We start from the raw sequence: 11987 nt of genomic DNA on the forward strand, positions 1-11987 counted from the left end.
TTCCTCATCATCACCATTGTCATTGTCATGGTGGTTACTATGGCTATTGTCACTGTTATTATCGTCGTTATTATTCCTCATGAGTTCCAGAAATTGCTCCAAATCCACCTTCTTTACCAGAATCTTCAACCTCACTGCAGCCCCATTGTCTTCCTGACTCGACTGGGAGAGTACATCAATACCGTCAAGGCTGTTCACCTTTGCAATGGAAGCAGCCTTCGATAGTACATTGATTCTGCTACTCTTGTTCTTCTGATGAATCCTGGCTGATCTGAAACGTCCAAAGAGCGCTTTCTTTAGCGATGCCTTTCGGTTCTGCTTTCTTTTTTCAGATGATGATGAATTGCTCGCTTCCATCTCAAGTAATCAAGCAATATCTCTCTCTATTAGTTTGTTTAAACTTTGAACTTTGAAACTCGATCTTTCCCAATTGATGAGGATTCTATATTTTTGTACGTAGAGATTTATATATATAGCTAGGAATCTGCATTGTGGATTTTTTTTTTGCTTTTCCAAATGTCTTGTAACTGAAATCTGTTTAAAACTCAATCAAATTCTGGTATAAATTTGACTTTGTTAGGAAGAATCTTCTAGGACGAATACAATTACTAGCTACCTTTTTCAAACATATATATATATATATATATATATATATATAAATATATAATTGCTCAACTAATTCTAGCTGGTTCATGGAAGTCAATAGTGAGGAATCATATGAGAATGTTTCTGAATTCTGATGAAGTCTGCATTAACAAATAATAAGGTTCAGTTTTCGTTTAGAATAGCTGTTTTTTTTTTTTTTTTTTGAATAATAGAATAGCTGTTTTCATTTTCCAATTAATTTGCAGCTAATTATGGTATATTATTCGTGGATCGACTGAAATTTAGTTTAATTGTTTTATTATATCCTAATCGTTATATATATTATTTGCTAATACATATATTTGATGAATATTTTGACGCAGACGGCTCACATGCTAACCCTATAGTAGCGGAGAACTACTGAAAGAGCTAGACGCGTATACACGTCGAAGGAGGGGGTGTATATTTGTTTTAATTCAATAGCAGATCATTTGACTATGCTATCACAGCCACCAAATATTGTAGCTAGGTCAAACCTCAAAAAATCTATAGGCCGGAACTTGTTTATTACGAACTCTAACAAGATTATTCATTAGCAATTAGACTGCAACTCTTTTAACTAGTAACTTTGTTTGTTCATTCAATATTTCTGAAGGCGGTGCACGTACTATGGTCGATGGAATGGCTCAAAGAAGCCGGAGTGAGCTAGCTAATGTGTTTGTTTGGGCCCCCCAAATTATGAACAACTCCTGAATGTGTGGTACAAGCTTAAGCAAATTCAAGGGATCGATATCCAACAGGACTTTTTGGATGAGCTTCAGCTGAAAAATTGTTAGGTAAATAGAACGTTCTTTGAGAATTAAGATATCAAACTAGAGTCAGTTTACCTGAATTCGGGTGTGTAAACAGGTAGGCATTCATCGATGATTTTATCATGAAGAGTATATGTGGTGGGGGGAATGTCGAAGGTATATATGGTTGAGATCAATCCTTAATTATGAGCTGTGTGTTGCCTGTCTCTCTAATCATTGATGTTATAACTTAACAAATTAACAAAGCAATGAACTCTACCAGCCAAATTAAGTCATGGGGTTAAACATACAAATCTTCTACACCCAATTAATCCAATATTACCTCAAATCATAGTCTGGTATAAATTTGACTTTGTGGTATGCAAAAAAGTTTCAATGATCGCCAAGAAAATTTCATGATTAAAATGAATCCTCTTGTATATTGCAAGAAGGATCGATGGAGGCTAGGTTATCGGTTGCGCGCCCTAGCTGGATGAGTTAACGAATGAGCAATTTAACAAATACTAAACGTCAATCCACTGTTCATACTGTTCACAACTACTGTTCACAACTACTGTTCATAAGCGTGCGTAATGACTGTTTTGCCCTTTTTTATCCATCTATTACAAAATTGCCCTGACACATGTGCGTTTTCTATGGCACCGAGTCGCCGCAAGCTGTTTGCTTCTTCTGCCACCGATGAGTGTTGGCGTGGCTGCGCGTCCTTGCTCTGCAGAAATATAGAGAGGTAAACAGCGATGGTGAGATATATGGTCTGCTTCTTTCCTCCGCACAAAGAGAGAGATAGAGAACGAAGAGACTAGAGGAAGAAGAAGGGATTCAGCAGTAAGCAAGTAGTTTCTGGAAAGAGGGAAGAACTTCTTGTGGTATGTTGCTATTTACACCGACTTCAACCTTCGACTGTATCTTTTTCTTCGGGAAGCATTTGTTTACACTGACATCTCCTGTTACACCCAAATACCCAAATCATTGATCCCAATCGTGCCACTACTCATTCCTCCATGTCTTCTACAGCCATATAAATGACATTGAGAGAGTTAGGTTCGTTGCTTTTCATCTGTAAATTTGGATTTTCTTTCTTTTTTTTTCTGCTCATAATCTCCTCTAATTTCAGGTACCCAATACAATTTCTTTAGGAATTCACTCTTTGTGGCCCTATACTATCAGTTTTGAACAAGCGAACTCATCTCCGGGTTTGTTTTGGATTGTTGATCGGCTTATTCAGTGGATTGTCCCTCCACAATTTCTTATTCTCTCTGATCTTATTCCTCGACAGTGAGAAGCAGAAAGAAAGCAGCCGAGAGAAAAACAGAGAGAGGGTACGTATCGGTGCCACCTAGCTACAACCGATTGTTACATCAATGTTTTCCTCCATGATCGAGAGATAGAGTCGTCGCTTGGAGGAGTTTTTGATGGTTCAACCTAGGTATTATTGCAAGCTCTTTCTCACCAATTTCTTTTTTGGGGGTTTTATAATTTTTTGATTTTTTTTTTTTTGGCAACAGACGGAGCGTTGCTTGCGATTTGCGAATATGGATTTTGATCAAGGTAATTGTGGTCAGATCATCGATGCTTTGCTTTTGTTCCTTTTCTCCGGTTGCTTTTGATTAGGGTAATTAGGTGGGCGGGTTCTGGGTTTTTACTTGATGCATGTTATTTTTTTGTGCAGGAATAGATTTGGCAAAGAAGACCTCATTTGGTAAGTGTTATTGCTGTCTAGACTTTTGTTGAATTTAGCATGAGAATTGTCAGAGAAATCATGCTCAAATTTAAATCTTTAGAACTTTTTTGATAAGGTTTCTTTTTCTGAGATCTCTAGAGGATTAATTTCTTTGAAGTTGTAAGTTTTGAACTTTTTAGTACAATTTTAAAGCCATGGCCAAAGTGTAGAGTAGACAACTGATATGAGCTGGTGTGAGATTATATGCTGTTGAGGAACTCTTCTTATGCTTAGAAGATGGTATATGAAACAGGGTTTTGGTTAGATTGCTCTATGGGTTTGACGATCTCACAAATCAATCTTTACCTTTGAAGTATTATAATTAAATTAAGTCTGGATTTTCTAGAGTTATTTGTATGGGATTTTGTATCTATTCAGAAAAGAATCATAAGCACTTACTAATCCAATTCATAGAAGCTTTGAAGCTTACTGCATCTTTGTTTTGTTCAGTTTCCATTTCTTTGAAAATGCATTGACTACAAATGAATTTGTAACTTGATGACTCCATTTGTGTTTGTTTGTCTAAATTATGTGCTGCAATGTGTAGATCTTCACAACCGCGATCATGTGCTTAAGAAGTGTGTACTGATACTCATTCTTGATTTGATTTTCTGAGTTCTGCTAATCTTTGGCAACTGATTTATGTAGAAGAATTGAAATAGAGAAAGACCTGCAGCGTATGAATTTGGTGATTATTCAACATTTGGAGGTCCAACAGATCCATGTTTTATTACTGATTTAGAAATCAATTTGCTGTCTTTGAATTCTACTTGACAGTTAATCTTAATTCATAACCAATAGAGAATCGAATTGGGCTTATTACAAATTTAAACGGTTTGTTTTTGTATCTAGGACTAATTAAGCTTATGCTTTATCTACTGTTTGGCTAATTTTGAAGAATCAATTTTTGTCAATTTTGATGAGATATGATTAAATGGATCAAATATTTTTATATGTTTGATATGGTTATTAGTTCATGATCATCGCAAAACAAATAGCATATTGTTTTTTTTGTTGTTTGAATATAGCAGTACGTATGTCCTTTTGAAGGGAGAGCACATATAACTTTAATATATTTGGGGGCAGGAAGCTCTCTATGCCATGTCTTCAGGCTTCCCAATGATACTTCTACTGAGGTATTGATTTTGTCCTCACAATTCTGTGTCTGAAAGTCTCCATCTGAAGCTATTTTTGATCGGTTTCGATTTTTCGAAAGAGCAGTTATCGGTTGCTTCTTCCCGGCAGAAGTTGAAGTCCAAAGCCTGCTACATGAACATTGAATGAGCACTGTAAATTTAATGGGGGATCAACTACTATAGTTTGGAACCTAATTCAGGATTTTGAATGCAGGTTTTATTCTCTCCCTTTCTCACTCCAATGGCATTGAAGTTCTAGGTTGTTTACGATATCTAATTCGTCTTTGACTTTATAGGCTCAGCAGTGTCCATCCTTGATCTTAATAAGAGTACCAACCCAGTAACTGCCTCATTTCAGGTACTTTGAACTTGATAAATTAATCCTTTGCGTTTTAATACTCATGAAAAGTTTTATCATATATATTGTATTGACAATTTAGACGTGCTGAATGTTTCTTCCATCACTGGGAAATGTTGATTGACAATGTTATTGTCCCTGTGGCTTCATTTGATTTGGGTCATCAAGTATCAAATAAGTTATTGTTCCTTGGAAATTAAGCCACAACCTTATTAAAGGTATGAATACTAGCCCATTTTTGCAGTTTAATGAATGTTAGGGTTTAGTCATTACCCTTTTCTGTGAGCTACAGTGGAAAAGTTTTAAACTTTTTCTTATTTTTGTACGCAGGAAGCAGAATTCATAAGACATATCCACTCAAGGCTGGCTTTTGGGAATCGATTAAATCTGGGTAATTGTTGCTATCCACTTTTACTCATGATATGAATACTACAACATGACATATTTTACACTGAACATGGAAGTAATTCTGTGAGCTGTGCCACATTATTGTATTTTGTTTTATATACATTAGTGTATTGAGACTGCTATTATTTATTAGTTACAAAGTATGAGCAGCAACTTTTTGTTCTTCTTAACACGTATAAAATGTTGTGGCTGAAGCTCCTCTGAGTATGTTGAGTAAATGTAGTGTTTTTGCTTGAGGGCAAGGTTGTTGATTAGATTATCAAAATTTGATTCTTTTATGTATTTAGTGAATGTAGTGTTTTTTGCTTGAGGGCAGTAGGAGATAGTTTTCGATCTTATTGAAGAACTGTGCATTCTATCATTTCGTATCAGCAGTGGAAATTAGCCAGACTGTTTTTGTAGTTAATAAATCTGCATTGTATCATTTCGTATCGGCAGTGGAAATTAGCCGGACTGTTTTTGTAGGGAGAAGGATTGGAGGGTGATGAGCTAAGAAGGAATTCTTATGTCATCAAGATCCTAAAGAAGACAAGTTTCCATGGCTCTAGCGCGTTGAAAAAGCCAGAAACAACCCTGGAGCATGAGTAAGAGTCTTGCTCATCAACTATTGATTAAAGACTGATTACAGCTTGAGCATATGCAAAAAAAACGCATGGTAATGTTATCCTCTTTCTAAATAAAGTGGTTTAAAGCTTATGGTCTAAATTTTACCTCATAACTATTTGTTTCTCAGTTGAAGCTCTCAAAACCACTTTGGAAGGCTCCCTCCTAATATCAGAGACGAATGATGCAAGGTCTAATCCCTTCTATTTTCGTCATTTTTTTTTTTTTGGAAAGCTGAACAGCAATAGAAAACTGAGCAATTTTGGAATTTTACAGTGTTTAATTTACTGCTTTTTGTTTGTAGTGTGGAACTGAGGAGAGTTGCTGATGATAAATTGTAGCCCTTTTTTATTGTTTAAAATTGCTTCATATAAAATCTTATCAACGATGCACTTTACTGATTGTAAATTTAGTTTCCTACATATGAAAACTTTGATGTAGTTTCACATGTGTTGCACAAGTTGAATCTATATTGGCAGGTTGGTATTAATTGAATAGGTTGCTTTTGCAGGACAAGGTTGCACCTATGTAATGGTACCATGATCACAGGGATATAGCATTTTCGGCTTATAAGCTTTTGACGCTGTCGCGGTTGCTTTACATAATAGTTATTTTTCCATTCCCTGTTTGTTGATAAGATTCCGTGTATTTCAATCAATTATCGTCTTACAATGTCAATCAACTAATCAACAATTTAGCTTCAGTTTATTAAAACTATCATTCAATTCATTTTTTTTAAAATGAAGAAGAAATACAATGTTTTGCCCCGCAGCATCGTGCAGGTTATATTCCTAGTGGTGACTAGGATAAGATTTTCCTTCAAATGATGAGATCCTCTAAAAAGGTGCTTCGATCTATTCTCCAGAATCATCTCTGGGCACCTTTTTCCTCCTTTCTGAAATGTGGAAGCAACGAGCTAGTACCTGAGACAAACATGACATATAAGTAAAACATAAACACAGAAAGAAAATAAAATGTTCATTTCTCAAGGCAGACGCACGTTGGGACTGATGGAAGCAGTGGCCCCAGTGAAAATTTTGTTTTTACTAACTTGGGCTTCATTTTAATATTGGTTTACTGTTTGGCCCCCAGTGAAATGTTTGTTTTTGCTAACTTGGGCTTCATCTTCCCCCAGACCCACGCCAGTGATGCCACCACCTTCGTCCAGGCCGACTCCTCCAAGTCTCAACTTTGTCCAGGTCGTGGTTTCATTCCAAAACCAAATCCAAATCCAAATCCATTTGATCCTAATGCAAATTAATTGGACCGGCACAGATTTAACAAACATAACCATATATTGATGATTTTCAATCTAAAAACAAAACCTACTAATCGATTCGCAAACACTGGTGCTTTATCGATAAATCAAGCACAGAACCCTTAAATTCTCTAAATGTCTTTGTTCAAATGGATTTAGTTCTCGATTACTCAATTATGGTAATGGTTGTTTGTCATGAAGAGATATATATGTGAGATTTTGAGTTGATGGATTCTTTGGACAATGGATGAATGGCTGGGTTTGTGTAGAAGATGAGGAGCTAGCCGCAGGTCGATCGTAACAGAATCATGATTGTGTATTTTTCTTGCTTATTTGTTTAAAAGGATTTAATGGAAGTCATGCTTCAGTAATAGGACAGATGTCAATATTTTTGGTAGTTGATAGAATAGAAACAGGTAAAGTTGGAACATGTGATCTCCTCCTTGCGAAATGCATTATCAAAAATTTATTTTTTTATTTGCTAGAAAATTTATTAATTGAAGCCTTGTTTCATTCATTGAAATTTTATTTTGTGGTTTTTCAAGGTTTTTTTCGCCCCCACGAACATAAATTCTTGCGTCCGCCACCACTGGGCGACTCATCTTTCAATAACTTCTCCAAATATACTTTTGGTCCGCTAGGATCCTTAGATTAATTCCTTATTGGAACCGGAAGAGAAAGAAAAGAAAAGTAGTATATGTCATTTACCTATTTCAGTCTATATGGGTCAATTAATTGTACATGCCAATGGATGAAATTATTACTTCTTTGTGATGTTACTCTCTAGAAATTTTTTACCTAGTCTTTTTTTTATGATTGATGCTTTAAGTTGACAGTATATCTTGAATGTCAACAACTTGCACGTCAATTTGATATTAGATTATTAGACTGTACAATATCATTGATGAAAAAATAAATTACTGCTAGCTAGCTTCAACTAATTAACTTTTGGAAAATGATTTGTGGCCTTAATGAGGCCTAAGATTTGTGGCCGCAATTCTAGGTGTCATGTTATGTCACCTACACACAGTCACACATCACCTATTTGCCAAATCATGTGATGTAATTCTTGAGTAAAAAGTCTATCTTATCCTTCCAAAATCTAATGGCTCTAAATTATTTTGGTTTTCATCTAAAAATAAAATATATTATTTTAGTTTCTTTTTCTTTTTCTTTTTTTCGTTATATATATAATTATATATATATATATGTTTGTGAATATGTATATATATATATATATATAATTCGTCAAAAAAAAATTATATACAAATGTGTTTGTGTGTATAAATATATATATATATATATTCACAAACATATATATATATATAATTATATTATATATGTATATATATAATTTGTACAGAAATTTATATATGTATATTCGATGTAGAATTAATATGGTATAAATATATATATATATATATATATATATATTAATGTCATAGTTCTAACACACAAAATTTTAAAAAAAAATTTGATTAAAAAAAAATCAAATTTAAAATTGATTCCACAAAAATGGAAACAAAATATATTAATATCTTAATTATAACCCATCAAATTTGATAAATTGAAGTAATATTCAACTCTTTTAATAAATGAATTTAATAAAATTAATGGAAGATTAGTTTACCTTACACTAACAAGTTAATTAGAAAAGTCAAAAATTAAATTGGATCCACAAAAATGGAAAGAAAATGTATTGAAATCGTAATTAAAATCTATGAAATCTGGTAATTGAAGAGGTAAGAAAATATCATTAATAAATTGAATTGATAAAATCTAGATTCCATCATTTCAAAATTTCTCGATAATTTCATATTGTCTCATCCAAACGCAACATTAGGAAGTGTTCCTTAAAGGTCAAGTGAGACTTCATTAATACAACTGTTCGTTTATTTTTACATGAAAAAACAATCATAATGTCATTAATACTATGTAGAAATTCAATAAACAATAGGTGTATAACAAAGCAATAATCAAAGAAAAAGTGCAATTACGGAAGATGTAAAATAGAAGTCATCGTCCACATTAACATTAAAATCAGCTAACATGTCTTACACGAACAAATAAATAATAAGTAGCTAATAATGAGCCAGTAAAGTTTACTGGGGACTTTTCCCTAATGACATATTTACACTGAAATAGAAATCATCATCCACACTGAAATTTAAAGTCAGTTAACATGTCTTACAGTAACAAATAAGTACTAAGTAGCCAATGACGAGCCAGTAGAGTTCACTGGAGACCTTTACCTAATGGCATATTCACACTTAAATAGAAGCCATCATCTACTGAAACTGAAAAAACTAACATGTCTTGCACGAACAAGTATTAAGTAGCCAATGATGAGCTAGTAGAGTTCACTGGAGACCTTTACCTAATGGCATAATCACACTTAAATAGAAGTGATCATCTACTGAAACTGAAAGAGCTAACATGTCTTGCACGAACAAGTAAGTATTAAGTAGCCAATGATGAGTTGGTCAAGTTTACTGAGGATCTTTTTCTAATGGCATAATTACACTAAAATAGAAGTCATCATCCACATTGTCTTACAGTAACAAATAAGTACTTAGTAGCCAATAATGAGCTAGTAAAGTTCACTTGAGACCTTTTCCTAATGACATAATTACACTAAAATAGAAGTCATCATCCATACTGAAATTTAATGTTAGCTAGCATGTCTTACACGAACAATAAGTACTAAGTAGCTAATAATGAGCCAGTAAAGTTTACTGGAGACCTTTCTCGAATGGCATATTCACACTAAAATAGAAGCCATCATCCATTGAAACTTAAAATAAGCTAGTGTGTCTTGCACGAATAAGTACTAAGTAGCCAATAGTAAAGTTCAACGGGGAATCTTTCCCTAATAACATATTCACACTAAAATTGAAGCCATATATCATTCACATTGAAATTGAAAGTCAGCTAAGTACTAACATGTCTTATACGAACAAAAAAGTACTAAGTAGCTAATAATGAATAAGTAGAGTTCACTGGGAACTTTTTTCTAATGACATATTTACACTAAAATAGAAGCTATCATTCACATTTAAAAATCATTATTGTCTATTGAAAAATTTGGGATCAACAAAACAAGTATACTTTCAAAAATTAATTTCCTCATGTGCAATATATTGTATTCCATATTAAGCAATTTCTTTTTAGATATCAACTTCCCAATCAATTTAGATATCTAGGTTTTCAATCACCAGATTTTATGAGTTAAAATTACGATTTAAATACATTTTCTTTCCATTTTTGTGAATCCAATTTAATTTTTGACTTTTCAAATTAACTTGTTAATGTAAGGTAACTAATCTTCCATTAATTTTATTAAATTTATTTATTAAAAGATTTAAATATTACTTCAATTTACCAGATTTCATGGATTATAATTACGATATTAATATATATTTATATATACACACCATATTAATTCTCCATCGAAAATATATAAATTTTTTGGACGAATTATATATATATATAGGGTTATTATCACAAATGGTACCTGAACTATACATCAATCTTATCGATGGTACCTGAACTTCAATTTTGATCACAACCAGAACCCGAACTTTTCGATTTTATTTTAAATGGTACCTAGAGCCACCTCCGGTCACTATTCGGACTAAAAACTGCATGGGAGGCAATCATAGTGATGATTTTTGATGATTTCAAGGGTTGCAATCATATATAGTGATGATTTTTTGGTAATAGACTTGCCTTGAATTTTTATTTATTTATTTATTTTATTTTTTTAGATTTGGCTTTTTTGGCTGGAATAGTGATCGAAGGTGGCCTTAGGTACCATTTAAAATGAAATCGAAAAGTTCGGGTACTGGTTGTGATCAAAATTGAATTTCACGTACCATCGATAAAATAGAAGATAAGTTCAGGTACAATTTATGATAATAACCCATATATATATATATATATATATATATATACACCCATACTTTTTTTTGAAAAGGCCTGCTCACCTAAGGGACAGTTTTTAAGGGACTGTGAGGAACAAGTGAATCTGAAGGCTGAAAATAAATGCACAGTTTTAAATTATTATAATTTCTGCTTTTATATGTAATACATGTGGTTAAGATACATTTGTCCCTCACAGTCCCTTAAAACTGTCCCTTAGGTGAGCAAATCTGTTTTTTTTGAATATGTATAATGAAAAAAAATCCAAAATAATGAAAAAGAAAGAAAGGAAAAAAAAACCAAACCATATTTTTTTTAGAAGAAAGTCAAAATAATTTAGAGCCGTTATATATTCAACAACATATATATATATATATATATATATTTTGACGAATTATAGATAAATATATATATATATATATATTCACAAAAATATATAAATATAAATTTTTTTAGACGAATTATATAAATATATATAATAAAAAAAAAAGAAAAAAAATAAAATAATGTATCTTTTCTAGAATAAAGCTAAAATAATTTAGAGCCATTAGATTTTGAAATGATAAGATAGTCTTTTTATTCAAGAATGACATGACATGATTTGACAAATTAGTGAGGTGTATAGGTGACATGGCTTGACACCTAGGATTAAGGCCACAAATCTTAGGCCTCATTGAGGCCCTATATCATTGCCCTTAACTTTTTTATCGATGGACTCTTTTATCATAAAATTTTACACTAATCTGTTTCACATAAGAATATGCTGAATTGTGCTCCCTGTACGCGTGTAGTTTCTGTCATGTACACTAGTGATCAGATTTGCAGCTAATTTTACTGCATATCAGTGTATATACACCAAATTACTGTAAAACCATATTGAACACCAATAATCACCACATGAGCAAATCCTATCTCTACATAAATTACCAGTTTTACACATGCTTCACAGAATTTGGTCTCTTGATCAGTCTGAACTTGGTGCTGCGAACATGCTTGTCTTCCCCAATCTTCCTAAAAGTCACATCGTAAACGTCATAAACAATGTGATTGGGAAAAATTCACAGCAAGGGATCGATGTTGAACAAAAAAAAAATATAGTAAACTAGGCTAAAATTTCTTCCGGGATGGTTTGAAGAGCAGGACTCCAAGAATTGTGGCGCCTATGCTTTTTCCGCAAGAAATTTAG

At 32.9% G+C, this 11987-nt stretch overlaps 1 long non-coding RNA gene across 2 annotated transcripts; it reads left to right on the forward strand.

Annotated features, from left to right (window-relative positions):
• Positions 1 to 2474: 2474 nt before the first annotated feature.
• On the forward strand, positions 2475 to 6343 carry LOC112173813. Of its 2 annotated transcripts, XR_005801392.1 has the most exons (12): positions 2475 to 2511; positions 2674 to 2823; positions 2903 to 2945; positions 3067 to 3096; positions 4149 to 4253; positions 4339 to 4467; positions 4550 to 4611; positions 4694 to 4829; positions 4942 to 5002; positions 5485 to 5603; positions 5753 to 5813; positions 6134 to 6343. It is a non-coding gene; the product is annotated as an uncharacterized LOC112173813 (long non-coding RNA). The 2 variants fall into 2 exon arrangements; XR_005801391.1 differs by having other exon boundaries at positions 2485 to 2823.
• Positions 6344 to 11987: the final 5644 nt, after the last annotated feature.

Source organism: Rosa chinensis, chromosome 6, assembly GCF_002994745.2.
Source record: "Rosa chinensis cultivar Old Blush chromosome 6, RchiOBHm-V2, whole genome shotgun sequence".
Taxonomy (NCBI): Eukaryota; Viridiplantae; Streptophyta; class Magnoliopsida; order Rosales; family Rosaceae; genus Rosa; species Rosa chinensis.